Source organism: Neovison vison, chromosome 13, assembly GCF_020171115.1.
Source record: "Neovison vison isolate M4711 chromosome 13, ASM_NN_V1, whole genome shotgun sequence".
Taxonomy (NCBI): Eukaryota; Metazoa; Chordata; class Mammalia; order Carnivora; family Mustelidae; genus Neogale; species Neogale vison.
In genome coordinates, this window is record NC_058103.1 from 94,632,946 (window position 1) to 94,658,191 (window position 25,246).

The 25,246-nt window shown below is 38.3% G+C and overlaps 1 pseudogene; it reads right to left on the reverse strand.

The window, feature by feature from the left end:
• Positions 1 to 18,965: 18,965 nt before the first annotated feature.
• Positions 18,966 to 19,905, reverse strand: LOC122893877 (annotated as a pseudogene).
• Between the last annotated feature and the right edge of the window lie 5,341 nt (positions 19,906 to 25,246).

Consider the following 25,246-nt stretch of genomic DNA (forward strand, 5'->3'; position numbering starts at 1 on the left):
TTAATTAACATATAATGTATTATTATTTTGAGAGATAGAGGTCAGTCATTCATCAATCTTTTATAGTACCCAGTGCTCATTACATCACACACCCTCCGCAATGACCATCACTTAGTTACCCCATCTCTCCATCTCCCTGCCCTCCAGCAACCCTCAGTTTCCTATGATTAAGAGTCTCTTATGGGGGACGCCTGGGTGGCGCAGTTGGTTGGACGACTGCCTTCGGCTCAGGTCATGATCCCGGAGTCCCGGGATCGAGTCCCACATCAGGCTCCCAGCTCCATGGGGAGTCTGCTTCACTCTCTGACCTTCTCCTTGCTCATGCTCTCTCTCACTGTCTATCTCTCAAATAAATAAATAAATAAAATATTTAAAAAAAAAAAAAAAAAAGAGTCTCTTATGGTTTGTCTCCCCCTCTGATTTCATCTTGTTTTATGTGTTCCTCTCTTCCCCTATGATCATCTTTTTTGTTTCTTAAATTCCATATAGTGATATTATCTGATAATTATCTTTTTCTGATTGAGTTATTTCACTTAGCATAATACTTTCTAGTTGTATTCACATTGTCGCAAATGGCAAGATTTCTTTTTCTTTTTTCTTTCTTTTCTTTTCTTTCTTTTTTTTTGATGGCAGAGTAGTATTCCATTGTGTATATATACCATGTCTTCTTTATGCATTCATCTGTTGAGGACATCTGGGCTCTTTCCATAGTTTGGCTATTGTGGACCTTGCTTCTGTGAACATTGGGTTGCATGTGCCCATTCATATCATTACATTTGTATCTTTGAGGTAAATACTTAGTAGTGCAATTTCTGGTTCATAGGGTAACTCCATTTTCAACTTTTTGAGGAACCTCCATACTGGTTTCCAGAGAGTCTGCACCAGCTTACATTTCCACCCAAAGTGTAAGAGGGTTCCCCTTTCTCCGCATCCTCACCAATATCTATCATTTCCTGACTTGTTAATTTTAGCCATTCTGACTGGTGTGAGGTGGTATCTCATTGTGGTTTTGATTAGTATTTGCCTGGTGCCAAGAAATGTTGAGCATTTTTTAATGGATCTGTTGGCCATTTGGATATCTTCTTTGGAGAAATGTCTCTTCATGTCTTCTGCCCCTTTCGGTTTTTTTTCTTTCTTTTTATTTAAATTTTTGCTGTAAATCTGATTTAATGTTAGATACAAATGCATACAATATCTTAATGTTCCTTCTGACATTTTTTGCAATATGTAGATATAAAACATGAAACTGACAGTAGCTCCATAATTTGCATACACTTCAAAACACCTGTTTATTACATTCTATCTCTGTTCTTTCAATTACAGTTAATTTTAAAATTATCTTATTAGATTGTTTAATATGAAGCTTCATATAAAATAATTGCTCTTCATTAAATGTGACAATTTTTTTTTTATGTTCAACTTTTTTAAAAAAATTTCTCAGTGTAACAGTATTCATTGTTTTTGCACCACACCCAGTGCTCCATGCAATACATGTCCTCCCCGATATCTACCACCTCGTTCCCCCAACCTCCCACTCCCCCACCCCTTCAAAACCCTCAGGTTGTTTTTCAGTGTCCATAGTCTCTCATGGTTCTCCTCCCCTTCCAATTTCCTTCAACTCCCTTCTCCTCTCCATCTCCCCATGTCCTCCATGTTATTTGTTATGTTCCACAAATAAGTAGCAAGACAGGAAACAATGTGTGTTGGAGAGGATGTGGAGAAAGGGGAACCCTCTTATACTGTTGGTGGGAATGCAAGTTGGTGCAGCCTCTTTGGAGAACAGTGTGGAGATTCCTCAAGAAATTAAAAAGAGAGCTTCCCTATGACCCTGCAATTGCATTTCTGGGTATTTACCCCAAAGATACAGACGTAGTGAAAAGAAGGGCCATATATACCCCAATGTTCATAGTAGCAATGGCCACAGTCGCCAAACTGTGGAAAGAACTAAGATGCCCTTCAACGGACGAATGGATAAGGAAGATGTGATCCATATACACTATGGAGTATTATGCCTCCACCAGAAAGGATGAATACTCAATTTTTGTAGCAATATGGACAGACTGGAAGAGATTATGCTGAGTGAAATAAGTCAAGCAGAGAGAGCCAATTATGCTTTTGATTTTGATGAAGTCCCAAAAGTTTATTTTCACTTTTGTTTCCTTTGCCTTTGGAGACATGTCCATATACAATATGGAGTATTATGCCTCCATCAGAAAGGACGAATACCCAACTTCTGTAGCAACATGGAAGGGACTGGAAGAGATGATGCTCAGTGAAATAAGTCAAGCAGAGAGAGTCAATTATCATATGGTTTCACTTATTTGTGGAGCATAGCAAATAGCATGGAGGACATGGGGACTTAGGAGAAGGGAGTTGGGGGAAATTGGAAGGGGAGGTGAACCATGAGAGACTATGGACTCTGAAAAACAATCTGAGTGTTTTGAAGGGGTGGAGGGTGGGAGGTTGGGGTACCAGGTGGTGGGTGTTATAGAGGGCATGGATTGCATGGAGCACTGGATGTGGTGCAAAAATAATGAATACTATTTTTCTGAAAATAAATAAATTGGGAAAAAAATGAAAAAAAATAATGAATACTGTTATACTGAAAATAAATTAAAAATAAATTTAAAAAACAATAAATAAATTTAAAAAAAAAGGAAAAATGTTTCCATACCATGGATTAGAAGGGCAAATATTGTTAAAATGTTTATGCTACCTGTAGTAATCTATACCTTCCTTGTAATCCCTATGAAAATACCATCAGGGCGCGTGGGTGGCTCAGGTCATGATCTCAGGGTCCTGGGATCGAGTCCCACATCGGGCTCTCTGCTCAGCAGGGAACCTGCTTCCTCCTCTCTCTCTGCCTGCCTGTCTGCCTACTTGTGATCTCTCTCTGTCAAATAAATAAATAAAAATCTTTAAAAAAAAATACCATCAAATTTTTTCACAGAACTGAAACAAATAATCCTAAAATCTCTATGGAACAGAAAAGAGCCCAAATAGCCAGAGGAATGTTGGAAAAGGAAAACCAAAGCTGGTGGTGACAAAATTCTAGACTTCAAGTTCTATTACAAATCTGTAATCATCAAGGCAGTATAGTACATACCCAAAAACAGACACATAGTTCAATAGGTCAGAATAGAGAATCCAGAAATGGACCCTAAACTCTATGGTCAATCTTCGAAAAAGCTGGAAGGAATATCCAATGGCAAAGAGACAGTCTGTTCAACCAATGGTGTTGGGAAAATTGGACAGCCAAATGAGAGAATGAAAGTGAGCCATTTCCTTACACCATACACCAAAATAGGCTCAAAATAGATAAAAGACCGAAATGTGAGATAGGAATCCTTCAAAATCCTAGAGGAGAACATAGGAAGCAACATTTGTGATCTTCACCACAGCAACTTCTTGCTAGACACAATCTCCAAAGGCAAAAGTGAATTACTGGGATTTCATTGAGATAAAATGTTTCAGCACAGCAAAGGAAACAGAACACAAAACCAAAAGATAATCTACAGAATGGGAGAATATATCTGCAAGTGACATATCAGATAAAGGATAGTATCCAAAATCAATACAGAACTTACCAAACTCAACACCCAAAGAACAAATAACCTAATCAAGAAATGGGCAGGAGTCTGTTGAAAAGAAGTTGCTGTGGCTAATATCGAAGAGGTTACTGCCTATTTTCTCCTCTAGGATTCTGATGGATTCCTGTCTCACGTTGAGGTCTTTTATCCATTTTGAGTTTATCTTTGTGTACGGTGTAAGAGAATGGACGAGTTTCATTCTTCTACATATAGCTGCCCAGTTTTCCCAGCACCATTTATTGAAGAGACTGTCTTTTTTCCACTGTATATTTTTTACTGTTTTGTCCAAGATTATTTGCACATAGAGTTGAGGGTCCATATCTGGGCTCTCTACTCTGTTCCACTGGTCTATGTGTCTGTTTTTATGCCAGTACCATGCTATCTTGGTGATCACAGCTTTGTAGTAAAGCTTGAAATCAGGTAACATGATGCGCCCCGTTTTACTTTTGTTTTTCAACATTTCCTTAGCGATTCGGGGTCTCTTCTGATTCCATACAAATTTTTGGATTATTTGCTCCAGCTCTTTGAAGAATACCAGTGGAATTTTGATTGGAATGGCATTAAAAGTATAGATTGCTCTAGGCAGGATAGACATTTTAACAATGTTTATTCTTCTGATCCAAGAGCATGGAATGGTCTTCCATCTTTTTGTGTCTTCTTCAATTTCTTTCATGAGTGTTCTGTAGTTTCTCAAGTACAGATCCTTTACCCCTTTGGTTAGGTTGATTCCCAGGTATCTTATTGTTCTTGGTGCTATAGTCAATGGAATCGATTCTCTAATTTCCCTTTCTGTATTTTCATTGTTAGTGTATAAGAAGGCCACTGATTTCTGTACATTGACTTTGTATTCTGCCACATTGCTGAATTGCTGTATGAGTTTTAGTAGTTTGGAGGTGGAGTCTTTTGGGTTTTCCGTATAAAAAATCATATCATCTGCAAAGAGAGAGAGTTTGACTTCTTCATTGCCAATTTGGATACCTTTTATTTCTCTTTGTTGTCTGATTGCTGTTGCTAGGACTTCTAATACTATGTTGAACAAGAGTGGTGAGAGTGGGCATACTTGTTGTGTTCCTGATCTCAACAGGAAGGCTGCAAGCTTTTTCCCATTGAGGATGATATTTGCTGTGGGTCTTTCATAGATACATTTTATAAAGTTCAGGAATGTTCCCTCTATCTCTATACTTTGAAGCGTTTTAATCAGAAACAGATCCTGGATTTTGTCAAATGCTTTTCTGCATTGATTGAGAGTACTATGTGGTTCTTCTCTCTTCTCATATTAATTTGTTGTATCACATTGATTGATTTGTGAATTTTGAACCATTCTTGTGGCCCAGGGATGAATCCCACCTGGTCATGGTGGATAATCTTTTTAATGTGCTATTGGATCCTGTTTGCTAGGATCTTGTTGAGAATCTTAGTATCCATATTCGTCAGTGATATTGGTCTGAAATTCTCCTTTTTGGTAGGGTCTTTGCCTGGATTGGGGATCAGGGTAATGCTGACTTCATAGAAAGAGTCTGGAAGTTTTCCTTCTGCTTCAATTTTTTGAAACAGCTTCAGGAGAAGCAGTGTTATTTCTTCTTTGAAAGTTTGGTAGAATTCCCCAGGGAATCCATCAGGACCTGGGCTCTTGCTTTTTGGGAGGTTTTTGATCACTGCTTCAATCTCGTTACTAGATATGGGTCTATTCGGGTTGTCAATTTCTTCCTGGTTCAATTTTGGGAGTTTATATTTTTCCAGGAATGCATCCATTTCATCTAGGTTGCTTAGCTTATTGGCATGTAACTGTTGATAATAACTTCTGATGATTGTTTCTACTTTCTTGGTGTTAGTTGTGATCTCTCCCTTTTCATTCATAATTTTATGAATTTGGGCTTTCTCTCTTTTCTTTTGGATTAGTGTGGCCAACGGTTTATCGATCTTATTGATTCTTTCGAAAAACCAGCTTCTAGTTTCTTTTATACATTCTACTGTATCTCTGGTTTCTCCCTCATTGATCTCAGCTCTAATCTTGATGATTTCCCTTCTTATATGTGGAGTTGGTTTGATTTGTTGTTGATTCTCCAGTTCTTTAAGGTGTAGAGACCGCTGGTGTGTTCTGGATTTTTCAATTTTTTTTCAATTTTTTTTTTCTGAGAGAGGCTTGGATGGCTATGTAGTTCCCCCTTAGGACTGCCTTTGCTGTATCCCATAGGTTTTGGACCAAAGTGTCTTCATTCTCATTGGTTTCCATGAATTTTTTCAGTTCTTCTTTGATCTCCTGGTTGATCCAAGCATTCTTATGCAAGGTGGTTTTTAGCTTCCAGGTATTTGAGTTCCTTCAGAACTTTTCCTTGTGATTGAGCTTCAGTTTCAAAGCATTGTGATCTGAGAATATGCAGGGAATAATCTCAATCTTTTGGTATCGATTGAGTCCTGATTTGTAACCCAGTATGCGGTCTATTCTGGAGAAAGTTCCATGTGCACTTGAGAAGAATAAGTATTCTGTTGTTTTAGGGTGGAATGTTCTGTATATATCTCTGAGGTCCATCTGGTCCAATGTGTCATTCAATGCTCTTGTTTCTTTATTGATTTTCTGCTTCAGTGATCTATTTCTGAGAGAGGCATGTTAAGATCTCCTACTATGAATGTATTCATATCAATATGACTCTTATCTTGATTAACAGTTTTCTTATGTAATTGGCTGCTCCCATATTGGGGGCATAGATATTTACAATTGTTAGATCCTCTTGGTGGATAGTCCCTTTCAGAATGATGTAGTGTCCTTCTGTATCTCTGACTACAATCTTTAGTTTAAAATCTAATTTATCTGATATGAATATTGCTACCCCAGCCTTCTTTTGAGGCCCTTTGGCATGATAGATGCTTCTCCATCCCTTCACTTCCAGTCTGGGTATATAGGTTCAAAATGGGTCTCTTGTAGACAACATGTGGATGGGTCCTGTCGTTTTATCCAATCTGCAACCCTGTGTCATTTTATGGGCACATTTAGGCCATTCACATTGAGAGTGATTATTGATAGATACGTTTTTATTGATATCGTGTTACCTTTGAATTCTTTCTTTCTGTAGATTGTCTATATATTTCAATATATTTTCACTGAAATATATTTCAATGCTATTCTTAGGATTTTTCCTCTTTTATAGAACCCCCCCTTAATATCTCCTGCAGTGTTGGCTTGGTGGTTGCATAGTCTTTTAAGCCTTGCTGGTCTTGGAAATTCTCTATCTCTCCATCCATTTTGAATGTCAGTCTTGCTGGATAAAGTATTCTTGGCTGCATGTTCTTCTCATTTAATGCCCTAAATATATTTTGCCAGCCCTTTCTGTCTTGCCAGTTCTCTGTGGACAGGTCTGACGTTGTTCTGATGGGCTTTCCTCTGTAAGTAAGGAGCCTCTTTGTCCTAGTGGCTTTCAAGAAATTATACCTACAATTATGATTCCTCAGTTTGACTATCAGGTGTCGATGTTTTTTTGGAATGTGTAATCTTGGGTGGAGACCTTTCGGCCTCTAGTACATGAACGCTTGTTCCATTCATCAGATTGGGAAAATTTTCATGAAGCACTTGTTCCACTGTATCTTCTAGACTTCTTTCTTTCTCCTCTCCTTCAGGGGTTCCAAAAATTCTGACGTTGGAATGTTTCATGGCATCATTTATTTCCCTGATTCTGTTTGTGGCTTCTAAGCTGTTTGTTTCAGGCTTCCTCCTGATCTTTTCCCTCTATCTGTTTGTCTTCCAGATCACTAATTCTATCTTCTGTCTCAATTACCCTAGCTTTGTGGGAATTTAGATTAGATTGGAACTCTTTGAGAGCATTGTGAACCTCAGCCCTGGTAGCTTTTAACTTCACCCTAACATTGTGGACATCATCTCTGGTCGCTTTCAGCTCAGTCCTAATCAATTCTGTTTGGTCATCCATGGCTTTCTCCATCCTAGCTATTGCCTGGATAATTGTTAGCCTGAATTCTCTTTCTGACATATTTTCTATGTTGATAGCCATTAGCTCTGTTGCAGAAGGTCCATCCTCTGTATTTTTCTTTTCTTGGGCATTCCTCCTCCTAGTCATTTTGGTGAGAAATGACTGAACATATGTAGCTGGATATATCAACCATGGTGCAGTGAAGGTGCACCCTGGAACACTTCTGAGCAATCAGGATTCCCCACCCATACGAGAGACAAAAGAAAAGAAAAAGAAAAAAAGAAAAAAAAAAGAGAGAGAGAAAGAGAGACAGGAAAGAAAGGGAAGATGAAAGAGAAGGTTCAGCCCAAATGGGCCCCAAGGTAAGATTTATGAAGTATACAAACAAAAACAGACGAACACAAAGACTGATAAAAGTATATGACAAGAGAAAAAAAATAAAATATATATATATATATATATATATGCAAATAAAGGAAGAGCCTGGTCAAAAAGAACCCCAAGTGTAAGATTTATATACTATCAGGACAAACACAAAAACACAGAAACAGTGGCAGAAGAAAAAGATGGGAGAGTGGTTATAAATTCTCAGTGTGGGCAAGGAAGTTTGTTTTGTTTCTTCCTGGATGTATCTTGATATCTTTGTTAAATGACTCAACTTTTCTAAAATAAAGGGGGATTAAAAATTGGTTTACCTATAGCGGTAGTATTGATTGGGGAAAGGGGATTACTTTGAAGTTTAACTCTGTATGAATATTAGAAAATAAAAATAAAAAGGAATAAACTAAACTAAACTAAAATTTTTAAAAAGTTCAAAAAATAGAAATACAAAAGAAAAACACAGGTGTATGTATCAAAAAGTTCAGGTTAGAAGGTTATTATGGAATTTGATGTACTAGACAGCTCACTGTGATGGCAAATAGGTTAAAAAATTATCTATAAAAAAAAATGAACCAGAATAGTGGGAATGAATTAAAAATAAAAGTTGTCCTATGAAGTAGTGGTGGTTGTTCTCTTGTAGTCTTTTTTTTTTTTTTTCTTTTCTTTTCTTGGTTGGTTTTCTTGGGGAGGGGCCTGACACGTGGGTCTTCAGTCAATGATGTTCCCTGAATTAAGTCCTCCCGCCCCCTCAAGGGGGTGGGCTCTGAGGAAACTGCTTTTTTTCAGACTTTTGTTCTCTGGCGGATTTTATGTTTGTTCACTTTTTTTTTTTCCTCTCATCTTGACCGCTTTTGATAGTTTTTGTAGTTTTAGAGGAAAACAAACTGCACCCTGACCTCCCTCTCAGAGAGAAGCCGCAGTCTGGCTGCAGAGCCCAAATAAGTTCCCCCTCGGCTGCTGGCAGAGCAGGTTCCAAGTCGCGGTCCCTGGGGACACAGGATCTTTTGCTTGTACCCAAAATCACGGCAGCAGTGGCTGTCTGGGCAGCTCCAGATTGCCAGAGAGGTTCCAAGCAGCGATCGCACACTGAGATTTTCCTGTTGGCCTCAGGCTGGGAGTGCCTGGTCTTTCTGGGTCTAAGAGTGCCCGGCTTGCACGCACCTCTTTCAGGGGAGGTTGTGGGCCGCGCACACATTTCAGGCTCTGAGAACAGGGCTCAGGTCTGAAAGCACCATGCTGGGCCTTCACGCACCTCTCTTAGGGGAGAGTTTGGGGCGCATGTCTTAGGCTCTGAAACAATGGCGCGGGTCAAAGAGCGCAGGCTGGGCCTTTGTGTACCTCTCCCAGAGGAGGATGAGGGGCATGCGCATCTCAGGCTGTATTGCAGGGCTTGTGTGTTCTGTCATCTGGTGAGGCTCCCAGCCCCTCATAGGAGCTGGACCCCACACGTTCTTGGGCGCGCTGGCGGCTTAGGGACCAAGACCTGGTTTCTCTGCCACACTCTCTCTGGCTCAGTGCCAGGGGAGGCTGTCCTGGAACTGGTGACTTAAGCCCCTGTCCCTAGCCGCCCCGATTCCCACAGTTTCCCCCCCACGATCCTTTGCTCTTTTGGAGTGCTTTCAACCAGTCTCCAAGTTAATGCTGGTCCGCAGACGCAGGGCACTCTTGCTCATATTGGGGTATTACTTTCTAACCAGTTGCCTCTGGTGGCTCCCTCCCCCTTTTGTTTATCTTCAATATCAGTTCTCCGTTCCCACTCCGCTTTACCTGCCCACTGGCGTCTTCTGCCCTTGTAGAGATCCAGGCGTGTATAATTCTGATCTAAGGCTGATTTCATGGGTGATCGGAGTTCTTTGGTAGGTAATCAGCTACTTTAGGGTACAGGTTTAAAAGGCGCCTCCTCCTACTTCCCTGCCATCTTGTCCCCCCCATCCCCTGGGAACCCATCCAGTCTGGACTCTTGTTTGTTGGGTGATTTTTCACTACTTATTCCATTTGCTTGCTGATATCGTTCAGGTTTTCTACTTCTTCCTACTTTTGTTTTGGTGTGTATACATCTCTAGGGATGCATTGATTTCTTCCGGATTGCCTAATTATATAGGCAATATAGTTGCTCCTAATATGTTCTTGTAATTATTTTTATTTCTGTGGTGTTGGTGTGATCTCTCCTCTTTCCTCTGCGATTTTACTTTGGGTCCTTTCTCTTTTCTTTTTGACAAGGAAGGCCAGGGGTTTTTCACTGTTATTAATTTCTTCAAAGAACAAGCTCCTAATTTCCTAGAAAGGAAGCAAGCAGTGTTCTACTGTTCTTCTGATTTGTTTCATTAATTTCTGCTCTAGTCACTATTAATTCTATTCTACTGCTGGGTTTAGGCTTTATTGTTTGTTCTCTCTCCCACTCTTTTAGGTATAAGATTAGCATATATATTTGAAAACTTTCTTGTTTTGTTGAGAAAGGCTTGTATTGCTATATACTTCCCTCTTTGGATGAACTTTGCTTTTTCCCAAAGGTTTTGAACAGTTGTGTTTTTATTTTCACTTATTTCTAAGATAATTTCTTCTTTAATTTCCTGGTTGACCCATTCATTCTTTAGTAGGATGCGCTTTAGCCTCCATGTATTTGAGTTCTTTCCTAATTTCCTCTGTGACTGAGTTCCAGTTTCAAAGCATTGTAGTCTGTAATTTGCAGGCAATGATCCAGTCTTTTTGTATTGTTTGAGACCTGATTTGTGACCCAGTATGGGATCTATTCTGGAGAATGCTCCATGTACACTTGAGACAAATGTGTATTGTTTTACTTCAGATGGAAATCTTTGAATGTATGTGTAAAGTCCATCTGGTCCAGTGTGTCATTCAAAGCCCTTGCTTCCTTGTTAATCTTTCGCTTAGATAATTTGTCCATTGCAGGGAGTGGATGTTAAAGTCACCTGATATTATTGCATTATTATTGATGTATTTCTTTAGTTTTGTTACTAATTGGTTTATATAATTGGCTGCTCCCATGTTAGGGGCAAAAATATTTATGATTCTTAGAACTTCTTGTTGAATATACCCTTTAAGTATGATACAGTGACATTTCTTATCTCTTATTACAGTCTTTAGTTTGAAATCTAATTTTTCTGCTGTAAGGATTGCCACCCCAGCTTTCTTTTGTTGTCCATTAGCATGAAAAGATTTTCCACCCCTGTACTGTAAATCTGAAAGTGACTTTGGGTGTAAAATGAGTCTCTTGCAGACAGCATATCAATGGGTCTTTTTTTCTAATCTGATACCCTGTGTCTTTTGATTGGGCCATTTAGCCCATTTACAGCGTAACTCTTGAAAGATATGAATTTAGTGCCATTGTATTCTCTGTCCAGTCACTGTTTCTGTATATTGTCTCTGTTCCTTTCTGATCTATTTTACTTTTGGACTCTCTCTTGACTTAAAGGACCTTTTCAATATTTCTTGTAGGGCTGGTTTAGTGATCACAAATGCTTTTAGTTTCTGTTTGTCCTGAATGCTTGTTATCTCTCCTTCAACTTTTTTTTTTTTTTTTTTTTTTTTTAAGATTTATTTGACAGAGAGAGATACAGCAAGAGAGGAAACACAAGCAGGGAGAGTGAAAGTGGGAGAAGCGAGCTTCCTGCAGAGCCCAGTGTGGAGCTAGATCTGAGGACCCTGGAATCATGACCTGAGCCAAAGGCAGACACTTAATGACAGAGCCACCCAGGCACACCTCTCCTTCAATTTGAATGACACCCTAACTGGATAAAGTATTCTTGGCTGCATATTTTTCTCATATAGCACCCTGAATATATCATGCCAGTCCTTTCTGGCCTGTTATGGTCTCTGTGGTTTGGTCTTCTGCCAGTTTAAAGTTTCTACCCCTGTAGGCTACAGATATCTTGTCCTGAGCTGCTTTCAGGATTTTTTCTTTGTCTCTGTGATTTGCAAGTTTCACTAATTCAGGTCAGTGTGTTGACCTATTCTTATTGATTTTGAGGGGAGCTCTCTGTGCCTCTTGGACTTGAATGCCTGTTTCCTTCCCCAAATTAGGGAAGTTTCTGCTACAATTTGCTCCAGTATACTTCTGGACCTACCTCTCATTCTCTCTATTTCTCTCTCTCTCTCTCCTTTTCCTCTTCCTCCAGGGTCCCAGTTATCCTGGTATTTTTTGACTTTATACTGTCACTTATCTCTCACATTTTCCCCTTGTGATCCAGTAGTTGTTTATTTCTTACCTATTTTTTAGCTTCTTTATTCTCCATCATTTTGCCTTTTTATCACTAATTCTCACTTCTGCCTCATTTTTCCTAGAAGTTAGAGCCTCCATTTTTTATTACATCTCATTAATAGACTTTTTTATTTTTACTTAATTAGATTTTAGTTCTTTTATTTCTCTAGAAAGGGATTCTGTAGTGTCTTCTATACTTTTTTCAAGCCCAGGTAGGAATTTATAATCATTATTCTGAACTCTAGTTCTGACATCTTACTTATCTCCATACTGATTAGGTCCCTGACTTTTAATACTCATTCTTGTTCTGTTTTCTGAGGTGAGTTTTTCCATCTTGTCATTCTGTCCAGAGAAAATAGATGAACAAGAGTACAAATACTAAAATGGGAACAGTGATGCCAGAGAAACATACACTAAACAAATCAGAAGATACCTGAAAATGGAAAACAAAACAAAACAACACATTAAAATTCTTAAAAAGGGAGTAAATATAATGAGAGAGCTGAGGAGAATAGAGCAATATACTGGATCCTGTGTCTATTTTGGTGTTTTGTTTTGTTTTCAAACTAGATCCCAAAAGTGTAAGAAAGAAAACCTTATATATGTAAAGAAATGAAATTAAATACAATGAAAGGATAGAATGTAAATGTAAAAATGAAAATTAAAAGAGGGAGGGAAAAGTTAAAAAAGAACAAAAAATAAGGAATATAAACAGTTAAGCAGAACAGAGCAATACACTATATCCTGAGTGTGTTTTGGTCAGTTTGTTAGATGAAACTACAACTCAAAATGATAAAAAAAGAAAAACATATATGTAAACAAAATTAAAATAGAATACATTCAAAGGATAGAATGTAACTGTAAAGATGAAAATTTTAAAAGCTTACAAAAAGTACGAAAAGAAAACATATTCAGATTAGAAGGGTGAAAAGAACAGAGCCATACACTAGATTGTGGGTTTCTTTTTATCTGTTCCTTAGAAGAAACCACAATCCAGGGGCACCTGGATGGCTCAGTGGGTTAAAGCATCTGTCTTCAAAGGAGTCAATCCCATTTACAATTGCACCCCAAACCATAAGATACCTAGGAATAAACCTAACCAAAGAGGCTAAGAATCTATACTCAGAAAACTATAAAGTACTCATGAAAGAAATTGAGGAAGACACAAAGAAATGGAAAAATGTTCCATGCTCCTGGATTGGAAGAATAAATATTGTGAAAATGTCTATGCTGCCTAAAGCAATCTACACATTTAATGCAATTCCTATCAAAGTACCATCCATCTTTTTCAAAGAAATGGAACAAATAATTTTAAAATTTATATGGAACCAGAAAAGACCTCGAATAGCCAAAGGGATATTGAAAAACAAAGCCAAAGTTGGTGGCATCACAATTCCGGACTTCAAGCTTTATTACAAAGCTGTCATCATCAAGACAGCATGGTACTGGCACAAAAACAGACACATAGACCAATGGAACAGAATAGAGAGCCCAGAAATAGACCCTCAACTCTATGGTCAACTAATCTTCGACAAAGCAGGAAAGAATGTCCAATGGAAAAAAGACAGCCTCTTCAATAAATGGTGTTGGGAAAATTGGACAGCCACGTGCAGAAAAATGAAATTGGACCATTTCCTTACACCACACACAAAAATAGACTCATTTTTGATGTGATGAAGGACCTCAATGTGAGAAAGGAATCCATCAAAATCCTTGAGGAGAACACAGGCAGCAACCTCTTCGACCTCAGCTGCAGCAACATCTTCCTAGGAACATCGCCAAAGGCAAGGGAAGCAAAGGCAAAAATGAACTTTTGGGATTTCATCAAAATCAAAAGCTTTTGCACAGCAAAGGAAACAGTTAACAAAACCAAAAGACAACTGACAGAATGGGAGAAGATATTTGCAAACGACATATCAGATAAAGGACTAGTGTCCAAAATCTATAAAGAACTCAACAAACTCAACACCCAAAGAACAAATAATCCAATCAAGAAATGGGCAGAGGACATGAACAGACGTTTCTGCAAAGAAGACATCCAGATGGCCAACAGACACATGAAAAAGTGCTCCATATCACTCGGCATCAGGGAAATACAAATCAAAACCACAATGAGATATCACCTCACACCAGTCAGAATGGCTAAAATCAACAAGTCAGGAAATGACAGATGCTGGCGAGGATGTGGAGAAAGGGGAACCCTCCTACACTGTTGGTGGGAATGCAAGCTGGTGCAACCACTCTGGAAAACAGCGTGGAGGTTCCTCAAAATGTTGAAAATAGAACTGCCCTACGACCCAGCAATTGCACTACTGGGAATTTACCCTAAAGATACAAACGTAGTGATCCAAAGGGGCACGTGCACCCAAATGTTTATAGCAGCAATGTCCACAATAGCCAAACTATGGAAAGAACCTAGATGTCCATCAACAGATGAATGGATCAAGAAGATGTGGTATATATACACAATGGAATACTATGCAGCCATCAAAAGAAACGAAATCTTGCCATTTGCGACAACATGGATGGAACTAGAGCATATCATGCTTAGCGAAATAAGTCAAGCAGAGAAAGACAAATATCATATGATCTCCCTGATATGAGGAAGTGGTGATGCAACATGGGGGCTTAAGTGGGTAGGAGAAGAATCCATGAAACAAGATGGGATAGGGAGGGAGACAAACCATAAGTGACTCTTAATCTCACGAAACAAACTGTGGGTTGCTGGGGGGAGGGGGGTTGGGAGAAGGGGGGTAGGGTTATGGACATTGGGGAGGGTATGTGCTTTTGGGTAAATTGGAAGGGGAGATGAACCATGAGAGACTATGGACTCTGAAAAACAATCTGAGGGGTTTGAAGTGGCGGGGGGGTGGGAGGTTGGGGTACCAGGTGGTGGGTATTATAGAGGGCACAGCTTGCATGGAGCACTGGGTGTGGTGAAAAAATAATGAATACTGTTTTTCTGAAAATAAATAAATTGGGGAAAAAAAAAAAAAGCATCTTTCTTCAGCTCAGGTCACCATCCCAGGGTCCTGGGATCAAGCCCTGCATTGGGATTTCTGCTCAAAATGGAGTCTGCTTCCTCCTCTCTCTCTGCCTGCCTCTCTGCCTAGTTGTGATCTCTGTCAAATAAATAAACAAAATCTTAAAAAAAAAAAAAGAAATCACACTCCAAATTGTAAAAAAAGACAAATATATATAGACATATATTTTATTTTTGTATGTGTGTGTATATATATAGTACATATAATATATACATTTATTTTTTTATGTATATGAATAATATTAAATACAATGAAAGTATAGAATGTACTTTAAAAATGAAAATTAAAGTAGATTTAAAACAGAGTTATTAAAATATGAAATTGGTTGAAGATGGGAAGAGAAAAAAATTAAAATTGAAAGACTAAAGAATCATGGGAAAAAAAGAAATGAATTCTGCATACTATTTTCCCCTAGTGCTAGAGTTTTGCAGTTTTGTGTGATCCATAAACTTGGTCTTAGCCCCATGTTCTTGCTGATCTTCTGGAGGAGGGGCTTGTTGCCTTGATTCTCAAGTGTCATTGCACTGGGTGGAATTGCACCACCCTTGCCAGGCAGCCAGGCTAAATACACTGCTTGCATTGCTCTATGTGGGTTTTGTTCCCTGAAGGCTTTCCACGCCTCTTTAGAGGATGGAATGAAATATAGTCTCTTAATCTCCAGCCCTGGAGCCAAAAGCCCTGTGATCCAATCCTCAATGCATCCTTAGGGATAACAGTCCATCATCACTCTTGTCTCCCTGGTTTCCCTCCACATTCCCTGCTCACCGGGCCTGTGACAGAGTATTTCTCTTTCAAGCATGTGACCCTGTTTCAAGTCTCCAAACCCTGTAGACTCCTACAGCATGCTGCTATGCCACTCCTCCCAAGGGAGGAAGGGGAGTCTTGCCAGTTCTGCCACTGCTTTTTGGGTCCCTACTAAGAGAGTGGTCCCAACAATGCCACAGTCTGTGGTGTATGGCAACCCTGAACTGACTGCAGCTGGCTTTCTAGCTCCAGTGCTTTGGTACTCTACCACACCTAGGCATCCTGAGACCACACCACACTGTCCCACCTTGAATTCTGCCTTCCTTTTGGCACCTAAGCACCCTTTAGACAGGGATATTCCTCACTGGAGCTTATTTCTAGGAAGTTCTTATTTTGTGCTCCTGTGCTATGCGACTTTGTGGTAGCCAACTTACATAAGCTCCCTGCCACCAGGTTTATCTTCTAATACATCACTTCAGACTCACATTTCCACACATTCTACCTTGCAGAATGTGACCTCTTTTATATTTCTAGACTTGCAGTTATTTTCTTAGATCTGTGGTGGGGTTCCCAATTGGTCAGAATGATTTGATAGCTATCCAGCTAAATTCCTGGATCAGAGGAAAATGAGGTCTCTTCCTCTGCCATCTTGGGCTCTCACTACATACACTTAATTGCTAATTCCAGTTAGAATTTTGAGTAATATTAATTGAAATTTGAAAAATATGAATGCTTAAAGGATCAAATGAATATAAACTAAAAAATGTCACTTGGAGTTTAAATACCTATAATTACTCTATACAAAGTTATAGAGATAAAGGAATGTTTGTTTTGGGAGAAAAAGATGTTCATGGATTAAATATACGTAAATGGTGTTTTTCAGTCCTCACAAACCACTGAATAAGCAAACAGAGTTACAATTATGCAAATTCTGATTATCAATTATTATCCTTTCCAAGTGGTAAGACTATAAATGTTGGAATTTTTAAAAGCCTTGTTTATTTGAGAGAGAAAAAGTTGGGGGGAAAGTGTGAAGAAAAAGAGAGAATCCTCAAGTAGACTCCATGTAGAGCATGGACCCTCCCTATGTAGAGCTGGATACCAGGACCTGGAAATTGTGACTGAAACCAAAATCAAGAGTCAGATACTTAACTGACTGAGCCCAAGCATCCCAAGTATTGGATTTTTTAACATATTTTTATAACGGAATAAACAGAAATAGAGCAGAAATAGGGCTTCACTGCAAAATTGCTTGGATTTCTATTTGAACAGCTGTTACTTGGGATCACTCTTTTGAAGAAATGATTTTCTTTTTAAAGTAAACACAGAAGCTATTTACTTAAGGTGAATCTATTTTCTGGAGGGATTAGCTCCAGAACACCAGCCCCTATTAGCTAAAATGGGAAAGCTTTTTATAGGAAATATATTGGCCACATTCCTATACACTGAGCTAGAAAAATAGTGAATAACAAAATAAGAAGGAGAATATAATGAATCATACAGAATAAGAATACAGGCTAGTTATGAAGTGTGAATTTTGTGGACAAGGAATGATCAAGACATCTTCCAAAGGCTGAGGATCTATTTTCTGCAAAATTGAATCCATAAATATCTATTGCTTTCAGGCAGGCCTGATTAAATAATGGGAAGGCAAGAGGTTTAGCATTAAAGAATTAAGAATTATGCCACTCTTGACTATTTGCTCTCCTCCTCATCATAGCAATATAAACTACAAGGAAGGTAAGGCAGTATGACTGTGCAATGGCATGGTGCATTGTCTGTACTGACATGATAAAAGTCTGAAGTAATTCATTGTTTTTCAGTGCATTTTCACCTACCATCAGAGCATAACGTTTCCATTAATACACACTGGTACATGTTCTCAACAATGATTGTTAGTGTTAGATTTTTTTTCTCATACCCATTTAAAAGGTGTAAGTTAGTATTTCATTCTGATCTTAAGTTACATTTTCTTAATTAATAATAAGGTTGAGTGTTTAGTGTCCCGTGGTATTTCTTTTCAGGCATAAATAACTATTCAATTCATTTGCCCTATGTCTCCCCTTTTGGGTCATCTTTTTTTATTCATTTCTAGGAGGATTTTGGATCTTTATCTAAATTTATTGTGTCGCTTTCATTTTCTTTTTGGCTTTCTTCTCACCCCTCTATATTTCTTTTGCTTTGAAACAGCACATTCTTCTATTTCCTCATCCTCCCAGCTCTCTTTGCTTTAATATAAGGTAAAATGATAATTATAAAAATCCTTTATTAACCCAAGGAAATAATGTTTCAAGGGGTTGCAAATGATTCTTCCGTGTTTTTAACAATAACAACAACAAAATTGTCGAGAAATTCCAACTTTAAATCAACAATGAAGACTTGGAAACTTGAACTATAAGGGTAATGCTGTGGAGTACAAGTACAATATCATTATAACTTGTTTGATTTATTTCTCAGTAGAAATAGACCACTCAAATAGTTTTAGTATCTTGTCTAGCTAACCTACAGTTGAGGTAAGTAAATCATGTAATTTTAGAAATGAGACCAATGATAAGTAGTCCAGAGTAGTTTTGTACTAATACCTAACCTGGGTAAAATGTTTAGTATGGTGTTGGGAATGTTGGTAGTGTTAAATAATGGTAGTAATGATTACTTTTATAATTATCATTGTTATCATCTGAAAATCTTTAAGTAATACAAAGGAGTATTTATCCAAATTATGATTATCATTTATTGTCTTCTCCAAGTGGTAAGAATATAAGTGTTGGATTTCTTAAAGAGATTGATTTATTAGTAGAGAAATAGAGAATAGGGAAGTTCTAGAGGAAGAGGGAGAATCCTCAAGTCAACTCCAAGCTGCGCAAGGACCCCCATGCAGGACTGGATCCCAGGCCCCTGAAATTGTGACCTGAGCCAAAATATTTTTGTAATGGAATAACCACAAACCATACATCTGGGAATACTCCAAGCATATAGATATGAATAAGTCTCATACCAGTTTAGTTTAAAGGTCAAATGTGGCCAAATTGGGATGCATTTTCCAATTATATGATAAAACTAAAAAAAAAAACTAAAAATTATCCTGTGAATCCATATGCTGATTTATCAGTCTCTTTATGGCATTCCTAATGTCTTTATTTCTCAGTGTGTAAATGGCTGGATTCAGGAGAGGTGTGATTACTGTGTAAAACACAGCAAGAAACTTGTCCATCCAAGTGATGTTAAGTGGCCACAGATAGATGAAGATGCAGGGTCCAAAGAATAGCAACACCACTGTGATGTGGGAAGTACAGGTAGAGAGTGCTTTTGATGCTCCGTCTTTGGATTTTAGACGGACTGTTAGGAGGATATAGGTGTAGGACATCAGTAAGAGAATGAAGCAAGTTGTTGCCAAGATCCCGCTGTCAGCGTTTATCAGCATTCCTAGAGTATGTGTATCCATGCAGGCCAGTTTGATCACCAAAGGGATATCACAGAAAAAAACTGTCCACTATTCTGGATCCACAGAAGGGCAGATCTAAAATCATGGCTAGTTGGCTCATGGCATGCACAAAGCCAATGGTCCATGATATCAAAACTAACCAGATGCATTTCTGTCTGTCCATGATGCTAGAGTAATGCAGTGGCTTGCAGATGGCCACATAACGATCATAGGCCATTGTCACCAGCAGCACCATCTCACCACCTGCAAAAAAATGCACACCGAAGATCTGGGTCATGCAGCCACCAAAGGAGATGGTTTTATTATCCTTTAGGAAGTCTGTGGTCAGTTTAGGGGTAGTTACTGAGGAAAGGCAGAAGTCCACAAATGAGAGATTGGCTAAGAGGAAGTACATTGGGGAATGGAGATGAGGGTCAGTGATGAATAAGAGCACGACAAAGAGGTTGCCCACAACAGTCATCAGGTAGAGCGTAGAAAAAGGCAGTAAGAGGAAGGTCTGGAGCAACCTTGAATCACAAAGTCCACGAAAAATGAACTCAGACGCCATAGACTGGTTTGCTTCCTCCATTTTGTACATGGTGTTCTAATGGAGCCCAAAGAAAGAGATGAACTAAGAACTTCTAGAATGGAAAGAAGAATCTCATTAACACTCAGGTACTGAGAGCAGACACGTCCTATTCATGGGCAAAATTCAAATCTTACCATTGTACTAGCTGAAAATTGAAAATAAACTTTTCTTGAATTTATAGGTATAGACTTATAGTTAAGATGGGGAGTTAAGTATAGAGGGGTAATTCAAACATCTTACCTATCAGAATTACAGTTGTCATGGGAATCAAAAATGATTAAAAATGTCAATAGTAAAGTATCTTGGAAATAATTTCTTGAGGCTTGAATTTACCTCCTCTGCAGGGATAATACATAGCTTTAATACATCAGAGTCTCTATCCCCCCAGGGCAATAACTGAATCTACCTTTCTGATACAAAACATGCTTCTCAGAAACAAATCTATTGCTAAGTGGATATGTGTTAGCAGACTGAACTGTACAAAACATTCAGAAATTCTAAAACTGTTAATCAGATGACTTGAGAAAATATAAATTTGCGTTCCAAAAGAGACCCTGGATGCTGACTATGCATTTCTAGTATCCAGTATTTCCCTGCATTTGCAATCTCCCCTTGAAAGGATATTTCCACAAACTTACATATTCTTGGCCTGAGTAACATTATTTATGAACATCCATTGACTGGTCCTTGGTTCTTTTGTGGCAACAGAGATTTCTTTTCTGAGATTGGATTAAATGTTGGAGATATGAAGGATATCTTACTCTTGACTCTTCTTCTTGGGGGTTCATTGTACCTAAACAATTGACTTATACTGTTTAAATTGACCTCTGTGGAAATACATATATCTGCTATTTTCTATAAGCCAGGAGACCAACTCTTTTTCTCCTTCATTCCTTCTCTTTTTCCATTCTTTCTTTTGTTCTCTTCATTTCTGGATCTTTCTAGTATCCTGTTTTTTTGTTTTTGTTTTTTGCTCTTTTTCAGGTTATGATGTTCAGATATAGAGTTGACTACATAGCTCTTAATATGTATCAGGTCTGTGTTAAGCACCTTAAAAGCATCTATCTGTTTTGCTTTTCATTTGTTTCTTTGTGTTCCTTCCATAGGGTTTAAAGCACTTTGCATTTCCACCAGCAATGTATGAATTACCTGTTTTTTCCAAGTCTCTCCAATGCAGTATTATTCTCATATGATGATGAAAAATGGCAACCCAATGTAGTTTTAATTTCTTATTCTGAGATTAAGCATTTTTCATATTTTTAAGGATCACATACCTCTCCTTTCCTTTGAACTGCATACTCCCTTTATTTATTTATTTATTTTCCCCCATTTTTCCTACTGGAATTTGTTCTTTCTCTTTCTAAGTTATTTTTTTAATTCAAAAAACTGTACACCTTTATTTTTTCTAAACAAAAATCAACATGTCCATGTGTTTGCTATCTCATTTTTGAATTCTAATGCTTTTATTTAATTTTATGTTTTTATTTTTTTGGTAAGTATATTTAACATGAACTTCATAACCTCACAAACTATCTATGTAGATACACAAATTATCTATTTTTCACATTGTAAAATAAATAGTAATAAACGAGAATATAAAGTGAGGTCTCTTTTAATATAACTTCACTACTAGATAATTGCTTCTGGTGGAAACCTTGATTTTGACAAGTCTAAGAAAATAAGATTGATATTTTAAAAATATTGTATAGAACAAATAATATTTCTGAAGTAATACATTTTGTTCAACGAAAAGGTAACAGAGACATGAATAATTGTAAATGGCTAATAATGATAAGAATGAGATATACAGGGGCACGTGGGTGGCTCAGTGGGTTAAAGCCTCTGCCTTTGGCTTGGGTCCTGATCCCAGGGTCCTGGGATCAAGCCCCACATTGGGCTCTCTGCTTGGTGGAGAACCTGCTTCCTTTCCTCTCTCTCTGCCTGCCTCTCTGCCTACCTATGATCTCTGTCTGTCAAAGAAATAAATAAAATAAAAAATAAAAAGACAGAATGAGATATACAGGTTCACATTAAAATGAATCAGTATCATTGTTTGATTTTATTTATTTATTTATTTAAAATATTTTATTCATTTGACAGAAAGAGAGAGATCATAAGTAGTTAGAGAGTCAGGTAGGGGGGAGGGCAAGCAGGCTTCCTGCTGAGCAGAGAGCCTGATGCAGGGCTAAATCCCAGGACCCTGAGACCATGACCTTAGCTGAAGGCAGAGGATTAACTGACTGAGCCTCCCAGGTGCCTCTCAATGTTTAAGTTTAAATTTTAGGCACTTTGGCCTATTAATTTTTTAATGAAGCATTTCTCCATTTGCTACTTTGAGGAAAGATAAAACAAGCAAAATCCAAAAGGAATTAGAAAATGTCAGGATAAGTTGGAAGGTTTTTGAGAACCAGTCATCCCCAACCTGGACTTCTGGGAGCATCTAAGAATGTAGATAGGCAGTGCTTTTGTTAGTGTGTGAAATGCTGTTAGGAATTTAGAAGTCCCAGAAATTCGCTGGGACAGAAAACCCATAATCTTTCCCCTAAAACATTCACTGAATAACACATTCAGAACTCTAAACTCCATAGATAGGTATGAAAAAAAAAATGCTTCAGGGGAAGAGAAAGAAATAAGGCTCAAAATAGGGGAAGACATTAAATGTGTAAGTCAATGATTAGTTGTCCAGGATGTACTTACCTTACACAGATCACTCCTGAAACCGGTTCCTTCCTTGCTTACTGAGAGGGCTTACTCTAGAATCTACCTTATGTGGAATGAAGTCCAATTAAGTTTCTGCCATGAGCAGTATTGGAGGATTGTGTCCTCCTGGCTGTGCCGAGTTTACACTGTAAGGAGTAGCCTCTGAGCTTAGAGGCTTTCCATCTCAGTGGCTTAAATAGAGCCAAGTGTTTGGAAAGGCTTTCCCTATCATGCTCTTGGGGATCCTGAACTTCCAGTTCTCCCTGAGGAAAATTTGGGCTTTGAGGGCATCATGTAATAACCCACACCTTTCAAAGCTAGATCCAAGGTAGTACAGTTAAATACAAGTAAAAGTGTAAGAGAAGGGGATCAAAATGTTTAATTACTTTGTTTATGAGGAGGCTATAACTTTCATTCTTTAGCTGTCTATCTACCTTGTCATAAAGTGAACTAAGATGTCAGTTCCAGTCCCACCAGAATCTAGTTGAGTTATGTAGGTGGGCAGGTAGCAAGTAGCTCATCATTGGCATGTTGCAACTATGGTCATGATTTAAGGGCCTACTTGAACTCACTTCCTTGGATTTCAGAGGGATGTTAGGTCTTAGCCTTCACATTCCTTCCTTAAGCTGGTCCTGAATATCAACAGTTTGAGTGTAAAGCATATTAGAGGCATCTCTCTAAATGATAGAGAGATAATAAAAATATACTTTTGGGGGCACCTGGGTGGCTCAGTGGGTTAAGCCTCCACCTTTGGCTCAGGTCATGATCTCAGGGTCCTGGGATTGAGCCCCACATGGGGCTCTCTGCTCAGTGGGGAGCCTGCTTCCCCCTCTCTCTCTCCCTGCCTCTGCCTACTTGTGATCACTCTTTCTCTGTCAAATAAATGAATAAAATCTTTAAAAAAAAGGATATTTTTCAAGTCATTCATTTACCAAATAAATAATATATGAATGTAATCTAACTTAATAATATTTCAGCCATTAAAAATAGGTGTATTTGGTGAAGACCCCCTTCTCCTGTGCTCTCACAGTCTCATGCAATCTTGGAGGTAACAACTACCTGTCTTGCAGTGCATCCTTCTGTTCCTGTTCCCATCAATGATGATGACTATACATATCACCATGTGTCCTTAGAGAATTTTGCCTTTTATCTTGCTTTTGTGTTTGTTTTTACTTTTGATTTTAAATAAATTAGATGTGAAAGGCTATTAATAAAATTCTCCTGTTTCTTTCTTTTTCTCTTATTCCTTACTGGCCCTACCCTTCTATGTCCTCTTTGCTGTCTCATTTTATCCCTTTCAGAGTTTTATTCATTTTTTTCATGTCTAGATCACAAAACATTTATTTGCCCCATGAGACATTTTGTATCCCAATGTCTAAAGTCCATAACCATCTCAATCTGAGAACATAAAGATTCAGCACTTATCACTTGCTTGTGTACTACAACAGCTTTCCAGGGAACAGTTCATATAATAATCACGATACCATTTAGATTCAATTATAGAGGAGAAATAGGACAAAGAGGCTAAGTGAGTTTCCCAAGCCTCACAAATGTTAAGTGAAAACCAATCAGAGGTGCCCTCTGGGAAAGGATGCTGGTTTAGAGGAAAGTTTGAGGGAGTATATGCTTGCAAGAAACTTGAAAAAACAAAAATAAAAACCTTTGTAATGCTTTACTCTTAGAAAGCTCTTATTCTCTTTCCTTTCCTGGCTGTTGTTTACTTGAGTGTTTTCATTTCTGGAATCTCATTTAGCTGTATACTTATGATTTCCTTAGTTTCCTACTTTTCCATCTCTTCCCTGTCCACTCTTTCTGCCACTATCTGGCTCACACATAATGGGCACATTCAAGGATTAATAGCAGTCAGAAGGATGCCAATTTGAGACTTATTAGGAACTACAAGGTCATGGGGTACTTGGGTGGCTCAGTGGGTTAAGCCTACTGAGCCCTTTGGCTCAGGTCATGGTCTCAGGGTCCTGGGATTAAGCCCCACATTGAGCCCTCTGCTCAGCAGGAAGCCTGCTGTCTCTTCTCTCTCTGCCTGCCTCTCTCTGCCTACTTGTGATCTATCTCTCTGTCAAATAAATTAATAAAATTTAAAAAAAAAAGAACTACAAGCTCATAATGCAAAAGGAAATAATGACTTTGTAATCAAGCATTAGACAAGTTTGAAAAGTACAACAAGAACATATAGGAGACTTCTGGTTTCTCTCTGTCAGGTAAAGAGCTTATAATTTGTCACTTTTATTTTTACAAGAAACTGAATTGCTGAAAATCATTTCCCCTTTTTTGTACCCATAAAATAACTGAAACCATAAGGCAAACTGCCACTTTGAAACCTAGAGAGAAAGGCATATTCAGAAAGACTCAAATTAAGCCTGATTAACTGTAGAAGAAGCCCCTGGAGCAGTGAAGTTGTAGGGACACTTGATTGGTAATTTTGGTGATTTGTTGTAAGCTTGAGTGTGGAGTAGCATAGGAGCTTTTGGGGGCCACATTTTGGGATGGCATACTTTTGGGGCCTGTCCATCCAAGAACCCTACCAGGTTCTCACTATAATGATTTGAGAAGGATCTTTTTCTCATGGTTATACCTGAGGACGGGCAAAGAAAACATTGTGAACCATACTCAGCGTCTTTTC